At 42.3% G+C, this 13,493-nt stretch overlaps 1 protein-coding gene across 2 annotated transcripts in view; it reads right to left on the bottom strand.

Moving 5' to 3' along the window:
- Window positions 1-13,493, bottom strand: part of LOC122554944 (RCC1 and BTB domain-containing protein 2-like) — a 68,895-nt gene that overhangs the window by 26,672 nt on the left and 28,730 nt on the right. The gene's annotated exons all lie outside the window — the stretch shown is intronic.

Below are 13,493 nucleotides of genomic sequence, written 5' to 3'. Positions count from 1 at the left end.
GACTGATTAGGGACAGTCAACATGGCTTTGTGCATGGGAAATCATGTCTCACAAACTTGATTGAGTTTTTTTGAAGAAGTAACAAAGAGGATTGATGAGGGCAGAGTGGTGAACGTGATCTATATGGACTTCAGTAAGGCATTCGACAAGTTTCCCCATTGGAGACTGGTTAGCAAGGTTAGATCTCATAGAATACAGGGAGAACTAGCCATTTGGAGACAGAACTGGCTCAAAGGTAGAAGACAAAGGGTGGTACTGGGGGGATGTTTTTCAGACTGGAGGCCTGTGACCAGTGGAGTGCCACAAGGATCGGTGCTGGGTCCACTACTTTTTGTCATTTATGCTCATATCCAAATCATTTATATAAGAGGTACAGTTAGTAAGTTTGCATATGACACCAAAATTGGAGGTGTAGTGGACAGCGAAGAAGGTTACCTCAGATTACAACGGGATCTTGACCAGATGGCCCAATGGGCTGAGGAGTGGCTGATGGAGTTTTATTTAGATAAATGTAAGGTGCTGCATTTTGGGAAGGTAAATCTTAGCAGGACTTATACACTTAATGACAAGGTCGTAGGAAGTGTTGCTGAACAAAGAGACCTTAGCGTGCAGGTTCATAGCTTCTTGAAAGTGGAGTCGCAGGTAGATAGGATAGTGAGGAAGGTGTTTGGTACGCTTTTCTTTAAGTACAGGAGTTGGGAGGTCATGTTGCGGCTGTTCAGACATTGGTTAGGCCACTTTTGGACTATTGCGTGCAATTCTGGTCTCCTTCCTATCGTAAGGATGTTGTGAAACTTGAAAGGGTTCAGAAAAGATTTATAAGGATGTTGCCAGGGTTGGAGGATTTGAGCTACTGGGGCTGTTTTCCCTGGAGTGTCGGAGGCTGAGGGGTGACCTTATAGAGGTTTATAAAATCATACGAGGTATGGATAAGATAAATAAACAAAGTTTCTTCCCTGGAGTGGGGGAGTCAAGAACTTGAGGACGTAGGTTTAGGGTGAGAGGGGAAAGATATAAAAGGGGCCTAAGCGGCAACGTTTTTCACGCAGAGGGTAGTACGTGTATGGAATAAGCTGCCAGAGAAAGTGGTAGAGGCCAGTACAATTGCAACATTTAAAAGGCATCTGGATGGTTATATGAATAGGAAGGGTTTGGAGAGATATGGGCTGGTGGGTGGCAGGTGGGACTAGATTGGGTTGGAGTATCTGGTCCACATGGACGGGTTGGACCGAAGGGTCTGTTTCCGTGCTGTATACCTCTATGACTTTATGACTCTATTAGCTATCCTTCAGTCATCTAGCACTTCACCTGTGGCCAAAGTATTAAATATCTCTGCCAGGACCTGAGCAATCTCCCTGCTTGCCTCCCACAGCTGTCTGGGATAAATCTTAGTTATGAACCTTCATGCCAGTTAAAACATCTAATACCTTTTCCTTATTAATCTTAACATGCTCTAGAACATCAACAGCCCAAATGAGATCTCCAACTACAATATCTTTCTCCATTAAGAATACAGATGAGAAATATTTATTTAGGACCTCACACATGTCCTCTTGCTACATGCACCGATTGCCTCTCTGGTCTCTATTAGACCCCAGTCTTTTTCTGGTAATCCTCTTGATTTTAATATACTTATAAAGAGCCTTGTAATTTTCGTTAATCATATCTGCCAAAGATATTTCATGGCTTCCTTTGGCCTCCTAATTTCTTTTTTAAGCATTCCCTTACACACACACACTACTTATGAAGATCCTCGTCGTCGAAAAGTATGATGCTAGAGAGGCACAGCCAGCCGGTCAGGTAGCATCCAAGGAGCAGGAGAGTCGACATTTCGAGCATAAGCTGAGAGATAAATGGGAAAGGGGTGGAGCTGGAGGGAAATGTAGTTGGGAATGCAATAGGTAAATGGAGGTGGGGAGTGATGGCGATAGGTCGGAAAGGAGGGTGAAGAGAATAGACGGGAAGGAAGATGGCCAGGTAATACGGTGCCAAGTTGGAAGATTGGCTCTGGGATAAGGTGGGTAGAGGGGAAATTAAGAAACTGGTGAAATCGACATTGATCCCATGTGGTTGGAGGGTCCCAAGGTGGAAGGTGAGGTGTTATTCCTCCAGACGTCAGGTGGCTAGAGTTTGGTGGTGGAGGCGGCCCAGGACTTGCATGTCCTTGGCAGAATGGGAGGGGGAGTTAAAGTGTTCAGCCACAGGGGGATGCGTATGTCCCAGAGATGTTCTATACAACGTTCCACAAGTTGGCATCCTGTCTCCCCGATATACAGGAGACCACATCGAAAGCAAGGACACAGCAGATGGCGTATGTGGAAGTACTCATAAATTCTTCTGAATGTCCTTCCCTGTTTTTAATGCTCTTTACCTAAGGTATGCTTCCTTCTTTTTCTTTATCAAACACTTGATAACCCCTGACATTCAGGTTCTCTGGAGTTGCTGCCCTTACCCTTTACTCTTAGGGGAACATGCTGCATTCTCATTACATCACTTTTAAAATACTCCCACTTTCCAAATGGTGACTTAAATGCAAGTAAGCTGCTCCCAATCCATGTTTGCCAGATCCTGTCTCATGATATTGAAATTGGCTTTTCCTTAGTTTAGACATCTAACTTCTGCACTATCCTTATCACCTTCCATAACGATTCTGAAACTTAAGAGTTATGATCACTATCCCAAAGTACCCACCACTGATACTTCAGCTTCTTGACCAGCCTCATTCCCTAGAATTAGGTTATAGACAATAGACATTAGACAATAGACAACAGGTGCAAGGAGTAGACCATTCTGCCCTTCGAGCCTGCACTGCCATTCAATATGATCATGGCTGATCATCCTCAATCAGTATCCTGTTCCTGCCTTATCTCCATAACCCTTGATTCCACTATCCTTGAGAGCTCCATCCAACTCTTTCTTAAATGAATCCAGAGACTGGGCCTCCACGGCCTTCTGGGGCAGAGCATTCCACACACCCACCACTCTCTGGGTGAAGAAGTTTCTCCTCATCTATGTCCTAAATGGCCTACCCATTATTTTTAAGCTGTGTCCTCTGGTTCGGGACTCACCCATCAGCGGAAACATGTTTCCTGCCTCCAGAGTGCCCAATCCTTTAATAATCTTATACGTCTCAATCAGATCCCCTCTCAGTCTTCTAAACTTAAGGGTATACAAGCCCAGTCGCTCCAATCTTTCAACATAAGATAGTCCTGCCATTCCAGGAATTGACCTTGTGAACCTACGCTGCACTCCCTCAATAGCCAGAATGTCTTTCCTCAAATTTGGAGACCAGAACTGCACACAATATTCCAGGTGTGGTCTCACCAGGGCCCTGTACAGCTGCAGAAGAACCTCTTTGCTTCTATACTCAATCTCTCTTGTTATGAAGGCCAGCATGCTATTAGCTTTCTTCACTACCTGCTGTACCTGCATGCTTGCCTTCATTGACTGGTGTACAAGAACACCCAGATCTCTTTGTACTGCCCCTTTACCTGACTTGACTCCATTTAGGTAGTAATCTGCCTTCCTGTTCTTGCCACCAAAGTGGATAACCATACATTTATCCACATTAAACTGCACCTGCCGTGCATCTGTCCACTCACCTAACCCGTCCAGGTCACCCTATAATTTCCTAACATCCTCCTCACATTTCACCCTGCCATCCAGCTTTGTATCATCAGCAAATTTGCTAATGTTACTATTAATACCATATTCTATACCATTAATATATATTGTAAAAAGCTGCGGTCCCAGCACTGATCCCTGCGGTACCTCACTGGTCACTGCCTACCATTCCAAAAGGGAGCCATTTATCACTACTCTTTGTTTCCTGTCAGCCAACCAATTTTCAATCCAAGTCAGTACTTTGTACCCCAATACCATGCGCCCTAATTTTGCTCACTAACCTCCTATGTGGGACTTTATCAAAGGCTTTCTGAAAGTCCAGGTACACTACATCCACTGGATCTCCCTTGTCCATCTTCAGAGTAACATCCTCAAAACATTCCAGAAGATTAGTCAAGCATGATTTCCCCTTCATAAATCCATGCTGACTCTGACCTATCCTGTTTCTGCTATCCAGATGTGTCATAATTTCATCCTTTATAATTGATTCCAGCATCTTTCTCACCACTGAGGTCAGACTAACTGGTCTATAACTTCCTGCTTTCTCTCTCGCTCCTTTCTTAAAAAGCGGTACAACATTAGCCACCCTCCAGTCCACAGAAACTGATCCTGAATCTATCGAACTCTGGAAGATAATCACCAATGCATCCATGATTTCTCGAGCCACCTCCTTCAGCATCCTGGGATGTAGACCATCAGGCCCTGGGGACATATCAGCCTTCAGACCTAACAGTCTCTCCAACACCAATTCCTGGCAAATATAAATTCCCTTCAGTTCAGGTCCTTCAGCCACTGTTACCTCTGGGAGATTGCTTGTGTCTTCCCCAGTGAACACAGAACTGAAGTACAAATTCAATTCTTCTGCCATTTCTTTGTTCCCCGTAATATATTCCCCTGTTTCTGTCTTCAAGGGCCCAATTTTAGTCTTAACCATTTTTTTCCCTTTCACATACCTAAAAAAGCTTTTACTATCCTCCTTTATATTTTTGGCCAGTTTACCTTCGTACCTCATTTTTTTCTCTGCATATTTCCTTCTTAGTAATCCTCTGTTGTTCTTTAAAAGCTTCCCAGTCCTCCGTTTTCCCACTTATCTTTGCTATGTTATACTTTTTCTCTTTTGACTTTATATGCTTTTTAACTTTCCTCGTCAGCCACGGCCACCCATGCCTCCTCCTAGGATCTTTCTTCGTTTTTGGAATGAACTGATCCTGCATCTTCTGCGTTATACACAGAAATATCTGCCATTGTTCCTCCACTGTCCTCCCTGCTAAGGTATTGCACCACTGAACTTTGGCCAGCTCCTCCCTCATAGCTCCATAGTTCCCTTTATTCAACTGAAATATTGTCACTACCGATTGTACCCTCTCCCTCTCAAATTGCAGATTGAAGCTTATTGTATTATGGTCACTACCTCCCAATGGCTCCTTCACTTCGAGGTCCCTGATCAATTCTGGTTCATTGCACAATACCAGATCCAGAATTGCCTTCTCCCTGGTAGGCTCCAGCACCAGCTGTTCCAGGAATCCATCTCTGAGGCACTTCACAAAGTATCTTTCTTGAGGTCCAATACCATCCTGATTCTCCCAGTCTACCTGCTTGTTGAAATCCCCCATAACAACTGTATTAACATCTTTGCGACAGGCCACTTTCAGCTCCTTATTCAACTTACACCCTGCAGTGTTTCTACAAAAATAAATTAGTTACATGATGCATTTTATAATTTGGAAACTTGGTTTTGAAAATTAACAGAAGCATATATAGGTTTGACATATATTTCTATAGTATGCATTTAGTAGAGAGAAAAATAGTTTCATTTAACATTAAGAGATTGGTGGCCGACTAGCTGGGAATTTGTTCACACATTTCGCTTAGGTTTTAAAAGGCAGCTGTGTCTCCTGACAACAGCACATGCACACCATGCACTGCTGAAACCCACATACATAGATTAGATTAGATTACTTACAGTGTGGAAACAGACCCTTCGGCCCAACAAGTCCACACCGACCCTCTGAAGAGCAACTCACCCAGACCCATTCCCCTACATTTACCCCTTTACCTAACACTACGGGCAATTTAGCATGGCCAATTCACCTGACCTGCACATTTTTGGACTGTGGGAGGAAACCGGAGCACCCGGAGGAAACCCACGCAGACACGTGAGAATGTGCAAGCTCCACACAGACAGTTGCCTGAGGTTGGAATTGAACTCAGGTCTCTGGCGCTGTGAGGCAGCAGTGCTAACCACTGTGCCACCATGCCGCTTAAACATATTCTCATGTATTAAAGTTCATTTTTCTCTGCACCTTCTCTGTAGCTGTATTCTGTTCTACCCCCCTTATGTAAGGTCTGATTTGTCCAGATAGTACATAAAGCAATACCAGAGGTAGGTTTGCTCGCTGAGCTGGAAGGTTCATTTTCAGACGTTTCGTCGCCATACTAGGTAATATCTTCAATGAGCCTCCAGACAAAGCACTGCTGGTGTTTCCTGATTTCTATTTATATGTTTGGGTTTCCATCAGCAGTGCCTCGACCGGAGGCTCACCCAATATGTTACCTAGTATGGTGATGAAACGTCTGAAAATGAACCTTCCAGCTCAGCGAGCAAACCTACATCCAGAACCTCAACCTGAGCTACAAATCTTCTCAAAACTTGCTAATAAAACAACACTTTTCACTGTATCTCAGTACGTGACAATAATTAAACAAACCAAATCAAAATGTGCACGTAAACAGGTTCAGGTTCAAATAGGATGTGGCTGCGGAGGGGAAGGGAGACAATGTGCCCTTTCCTGCCCCCTCACTGCTGATGTAGTCTGGGTAGGTGGTGTTCAAGTGTGGGAAGGTGGAAAGAGGATAGAGGTGGTGAGAAGGGCAGCATAAACAAGTGGCTGTAAACAAGGGGGATGCCAACAGCAAACTCTGCCTTGAGAAAACCGTTGATGTGGCTCGCCCGGTGGTTTAGAAAACAAAGGAAGTGGGGCAAAGAAGTTGGGCTGCTGTTGAGTAACAAAGGTCTCCTTCAACACAGAGAGCACATAGAAACAAGCTTCCTTTTAGAAAGGAACAACTACCCAGTAATAATACCATCTCAACTAGTTCTTATATGGTGTAAAATAGCTCATGGTTTTTCTCTTTGTGTGTAATGAATCAAGATATTCTTTTGTTAAAGAAATATTGAATCCCCTCGCAACATGTTCAGTCACTGACCACCACAGTTAAAAGAAGGTTGCAAAAATAAAACTTATGATCTATTAAACAGGTTTCACTCTGGGATCAGACTTCTCCAGCTTCACCATCAGCTGGGATCATAACAAGAGCCACACGAGGGACTGAGAAAGATCAACTATTTTCAGTTCTGTAAGACACTTACATTAAATAACCAGGAAAGATGTGCATATGTTAAAAAAGATAAGACATACAACCCTAAAAATGTTTTTCAGTTCTGATAAAAGATGACAAGAGGTGAAACGTTAACTATTTCTCTATCCTCCACTGCTGTCAGACCTGAGTATTGCTACCATTTTGTTTACAAGACTAAAGGAAGTCTGCTGGTCTACAACTTCAATTCTGTTTTCTCAACAACATCAGTACCTCACAGTTGCTGTGAGCTCTTAATCTCTTTCCCTACCTGAATCCATCCTTTGTTTGACATGCAAAAAGCAAGAACTGTCTGCAAGAATGAACTTTTGTTGCATAAGGACTGTTGCTTTCCATTCAGTTTCAAAACAGAGCTTTTCTGCACCAACTTTAGATGCTCACAAACAAGGCACTACTGCTCACTGATCAACAATCTTTCAATTCATGAATTTCTTTATCATTTTTTTTAATAACTTCCTTCTTATTTCTTAAATTCTCAGGGCAAGGCTGCAGCAAATAGTGAGCATGTCCTGATTTCTGTCAAGATTTTAGATAGCTCGCGAAGGCTGCCTTGCATTCTGCCAACTGACCCATTTTTGCTCGATTCTTTAACAAATTTGTTAAAGGAATAGCCATTGTTCTGAAAATATGCACAGCTTTCCGGTAACACCACACATTCATAAAAATCTCAATCTCTCATGTAGTTTTAGGAACAGGGAATTCTATTATCGCCTTCACATGCACTCTCCTTGACAAGACTTGTCCTTGTCAGACAATACGTCCTAGGTAAGTTACTCTTGCTGTTCCTAATTTACTTTTGGCTAAATCTATTACTAAGTCAGCGAAATGTAATTAGTTCAACAGGTCTTCTATGTACTTTTCCCATGTGTTGCTATTTATCACAATATCATCTTAATAATGTACTTAGTTACAAACATAGCTATGATGAAGCTCAGATGCCTTTGGAATGTAGTTGGGGTGCTTTTTTTTTAAATACAAATGGCATCATGTCATATTGCTATTTGGTGTAACAAAAGCTAATATTTCTTTAGCCTTTGACGTCAATGGCACTTGCCACTATCCCTTGAATGGTACAAACTTTGACAAGAATGAGGAACCATTTCAATGCAGTCTTTTAATTGTGCAACTGAGTACGAATCTGTTTTTGGTACCTTGCTATAATCTCTACAGATCCTAGTTCATCCATCCATTTTAAGAACAAACACTACCAGTGAATTCCAGCTGTTTTGTCTAGGTTCAATCACATGGTTCTATAGCACTTTTTCCACTTGAGTTTGCTTTTGTGGGTTCAAATGATAAGGATGCTGTTTTATCGATACTGACTCGCTTATATCCACATTATGTACTTTGCTACTCAATAACCAGATGTATGTGGGCGGCACGGTGGCACTGTTGCCTCACAGCGCCTGAGACCCGGGTTCAATTCCCGCCTCAGGACTGACTGTGTGGAGTTTGCACGTTCTCCCCGTGTCTGCGTGGGTTTCCTCCGGGTGCTCCGGTTTCCTCCCACAGTCCAAAGATGTGCAGGTCAGGTGAATTGGCCATGCTAAAATTGCCCGTAGTGTTAGGTAAGGGGTAAATGTAGGGGTATGGGTGGGTTGCGCTTCGGTGGGTCGGTGTGGACTTGATGGGCCGAAGGGCCTGTTTCCACACTGTAATGTAATCTAATCTAATCTAATCTAATCTAATATGTCTTCAGATTAATAAATTATACTAATTAGTCTAACAAGATCCTCTCATTGTAATTTCTCTAAATCTGAAAACAGAGTGTCTGCATGACTCAGTATATATGCATTAGCTGATCAAAATGTAGGAGGTTCACTTCAAGAGCTGTCTAATTTTCCTTTTACCTGTTATTGTCTGCCACCTTCCACTATTCTCACCACTGACATACTTTCTGCTCCTTATTCTTTTCAATGAGACGTTTTCAACATGTTTAGGCAACAAAACCAATTATTCTTTCTATGATCAGAAGTAATTATCAGACAAGTCACTTTGCTAATTCTCCTAATTACTTTGTGTGGAACACTGAATTTCACTTTCATAGGTTCACCTTGCAACGGTAACAATACCAACGCTGCCATTTCTGCTTGAAATGCTCCTGTTGTTGAATGTTTATGTGCTCATTCTTTCAGTTTCATTTGGACATGAACATGTAATCCAACACTGAGTATGTGCTTTTTTAAGCTCAAGAACTTCTCCAGCAATTTTAATGGATCTCTAATCTCGTCAACATCAATCAATTCAAATGGACTTAACACAGTACACTCATTTGGGAATTTCTGATAGCAAATACAGTTCAATAGGTATTCCTGACAGTGTGCCTTAACCTCTGTTTTGAGAGGCTGATGGTAACTCTCCCAAACTTTGCATTTGCAGATGATACACAATGCACTCATTTCACCCAAACAGCTAATAATCTGGAAAACTTTAGTCATAAAACTAGAAGAAAGTGAGGACTGCAGATGCTGGAGATCAGAGCTTAAAAATGTGTTGCTGGAAAAGCGCAGCAGGTCAGGCAGCATCAAAGGAGAAGGAGAATCGATGTTTCGGGCATAAGCCCTTCTTCAGGAATGAGGAGGGTGTGCCAAGCAGGCTAAGATAAAAGGTAGGGAGGAGGGACTTGGGGGAGGGGCGTTGGGAATGCGATAGGTGGAAGGAGGTGAAGGTGAGGGGGATAGGCCAGAGAGGGGGTGGGGGCGGAGAGATTGGGAAGAAGATTGCAGGTCAAGAATGCGGTGCTGAGTCTGAGGGCTGGGACTGAGAAAAGGTGGGGGGAGGGGAAATGAGAAAGCTGGAAAAATCCGCATTCATCCCCTGTGGCTGGAAGGTTCCTAAGCGGAAGATGAGTCGCTCTTTCTCCAGGCGTCATGGTGCCATGGTCTGGTGATGGAGGAGGCCAAGGACCTGCATGTCCTTGGCGGAGTGGGAGGGGGAGTTAAAGTGTAGTCCACAATGAGTAAAAAAAAGTTATTTTTCCAATACTACATCAGCTGTAATTGTCTTTAAAGCAGCAGCTTCTGAGATTCTGATTGCCATATCCATAATTGTATGAATAAATTGATATCAGTTTATGTTACAATCCACTAACACGTGACTAATTGGTTCTTCAAAAACTTGTGTAGGTATCAAAAGTGCTGTCTTAATTACATGAAAAGCTTTTCTTCTTCATCGAGAGAGAGAGAGAGAGAGAGAGAGAACTAGTTGCTCCATATCCCTGGATGTAGTTATGGACTTGGATATGTCTTTTGAAGAAAAAGGGGTCATCTTTCCTTTAAACCAATCCTTTCAGATCTCTCATTTAGTCTTTTGCACTCACAGAACCTCAATCTCTTAGTTGCAGTTGAGGCTATAAGATCTAATCTAATCTAATCTAATCTGCTCCGTGGCATTTTCCTTTTAGGCTTCCTTTACTGTCTCATCATGAGTTCCCATGCACTTCTCTTAAATTTCCAGCATTCTGAACAAATGTGCCCCACTGTTACCATGGAAACACCTCAACTTCTTATTCTCACATCCACACTCAGTACTTTTCTTCCTGATCTGAGAGGATAACTTTGAGTCATCACAAATGCTTTACAGGTAAGGTGAATTGGCCATGCTAATTTGCCTATAGTGTTACGTGCATTAGTCAGAGGGAAATGGATCTGGGTGGGTTACTCTTCAGAGGGTCGGTGTTGATTTGTTGGGCTGAAGGGCCTGTTTCCTCACTGTAGGGAATCTATTCTAATAAAAAAAACTTCTAATGCTTGTGTCCACCTGTCAAAATTATTTTGTTTAAACTTTCTGAATTCCATTTTTCTTTATTATTCATTCACAGGATGATGGTGTTGCTGGCTAGGTCAGCATTTATTGCCCATTCCCTATTGCCCAAAGGGTAACTAAGAGTCAATTACATTGCTGTAGATCTGGAGTCACATGTGGGCCAAACCAGGTAAGAACATTAATTTCCTTCCCTAAAAGATATTAGCAAACCAGTTAGGTTTTTCCGACAGTAAGACTTTTAATTCCAAATCTTTATTGAAATCAAATTCAACCATTAACTGTGGCAGGATTCAACCCCAGGTCCCCAGAACATTACCTGGGTCTCCAGATTAACAATCCAGCAATAACACCATAGGCTGTTGCCTCCCCTGATGTTTGATCTAACTGTTTCCCAAAATTCCTGTACCTTTGTCTAGATGCGTCTTGCACTAACTCACATGCAGCCAATATAGCTATTTTTTATAACCCGAGAAACCTCCTCTGACAATGAAGTATAAATTTCCAGTTACTCGGTATGAGTAGTGACATGTCCTCCCCTGCCTAATTAATTTCTCATTACTTTCTCAAAGGAAATGAAGAGTGTCTCCATTCTTTTCCTCGAGTTTTAACAGGGCCTGTGCAAAATTAAACATTTCCTTAATGGATTTCAAATTATGATTCAAATTCTCCCCACTAAGGCTCGCATCAGTACCTGATATCTCCAATTTCAATTGCATCATTTTATGTTTATATTCATGGTCCCTCACTTTCTCTTCTCTTTGCATTTCTAGTTTTCTCACTTTGTTTCTTCATTTCCATTTTCCACCATCTTGATTCCTTCTCCACATCTTTCTACTCTTTCTTTGTCTTTTTCTTCATTTTGCAAGTTCCATCTCTAGTTTCTTCAACTTTTCCTCAAGCTCAAGCTGCTTTAACCATAACCAAATATAAACTAAATCCAACATTTCATTATCTGGAGTACTTGGTCTCTCTTATACTTCCTTTAAAATAAAGTACTGGGCTAATACTTAACTGCATCTGCCTTCAAGGCTCTGTTGTCTTGGTTTCAAATCAATCCCAGGCAAGAGCCCCCAGACTTGGTTACTCCTCACTGGGGAACACGCTAGAAATCAAGCTCCACTTTTCCAGGAGTCATTACAAAAGTTAAGTCTTTAAGAAGTATGTAAAATTCCCTAATTTGCCTGTCTTTTAGACCCAGATTGACAGAAAGCACAGACCAGATTTCCATACTGAACAAGAATTACTATTTGAACCAGTGACATATAACACTACTAGTTAAAAACTCTAACCCCAATAAAACTCCCCATGACATGCGCATATAATTAGACAGATACAGGCATGCACAATAAAATGGATGTAATGGACAGATGGCAAGACTGGGAAAGTAGTTCAATGGTCTTTGCCCACAGTGTTCACTAACATGATGCTTTTGGTCTATCAGGACTTGCCATTCCTCAATCTTCCTTCTCAAAGTACTTTCACTCACTTGCAGGAGGTACAAGGCAACTGGTTCATACTTACAACATCTCTGGATTATTGGTTAACAGACAAACTTGCAACAACTGAAGGAGAAAAATTAAACTGGCATTCTTAAGACTTGAGGTTTTTTTATTTCCTTGTAGCTATTCCTATGGCTTCTGTCCAAACCGTCACACCCCACAAGTTGTTCAGCAAACTGGGAGCCAATCACACTGTGTTGGCAGGCAGAAACCCTTTGTCATCAAAAAGGTCAGTATTTTTTAGAGCAACCTCCATTCATACACACTTCTAGTGACTGCAACTCATCTGTAGTAATCTCCCTTTCTGCAGTGCACGTAACATGCAAAAGTGCCCATATGTACCAACCAATCCCACCTTCCAGTGGGCATCCATTTCAACTCCCCATCCTACTCCCCCCGATGACATGGTCCATTCTGGGTGTCCTCCACCACCTAAACAAGGCCACCTGCAAACTAGAGGAAGAACATCTCCTCTTCCGCTTCTAGAGCCTACAACCATATGGCTTGAACATTGAAGTCACCAGTTTCCAAACCTCCCCACCCTCCATCCCATCCCAGGTTCAACCCTCCAACTTGGCACCACCCTCTTGACCTGACCTACCTGTCCATCTTCCTTCTCACCCATCTGCTCCTCACTTCCCACCAACCTATCACAATCACCTCCACCCATCTACACCATCCTGCCTACCTTTCCTCTAACCCCATCCCCCTATTTATTTCTCAGCTCCCTTTCTCCTCCCTAGTCCTGATGAAGGGTTATGCCTGAAATGTCAACTCTCTTGCTCCGCAGATGCTATCTGACCTGCTATGCCTTTTCTAGCACCACATTTTATTGACTCTCACTCTCCAGCATCTGCAGTCCTCACCATCTCCTACCTGCCAACATAGCCAACATCAGCAATGTATATTTCATTCTCACAGGAATACGTATACAACTTCTTGGCATTTTTATCTATAAGAATCTAGAAACCCTTATTAATTGTTAAGTTTTGGCATATGTCCATTAAATACTGCCCACTCGAGTTGCCAGTTTCATACAAGTGAAAGGCAATAAAGAATCAACTGCAATGATGAAAGAGTGGACTCACATATTCCCTTTCATAAAGGACAACAATTAATCAGTTGACTTTCTTGGCTTCATGGTCACTTTTATTGGTAATCAGCTTTTTATTTTAGATGTTGTTTGGACACAATTTCATTTCTCAAACAGTTATGGTGGAATTTGCA

This window comes from Chiloscyllium plagiosum, unplaced genomic scaffold, assembly GCF_037043375.1.
Source record: "Chiloscyllium plagiosum isolate Xiang-an unplaced genomic scaffold, Cpla_swu_hap1 HiC_scaffold_12, whole genome shotgun sequence".
NCBI classification, from domain to species: domain Eukaryota; kingdom Metazoa; phylum Chordata; class Chondrichthyes; order Orectolobiformes; family Hemiscylliidae; genus Chiloscyllium; species Chiloscyllium plagiosum.
The sequence above is the reverse complement of the archived record's forward strand: the minus strand, read 5'-3'. Positions and strand labels throughout refer to the sequence as shown.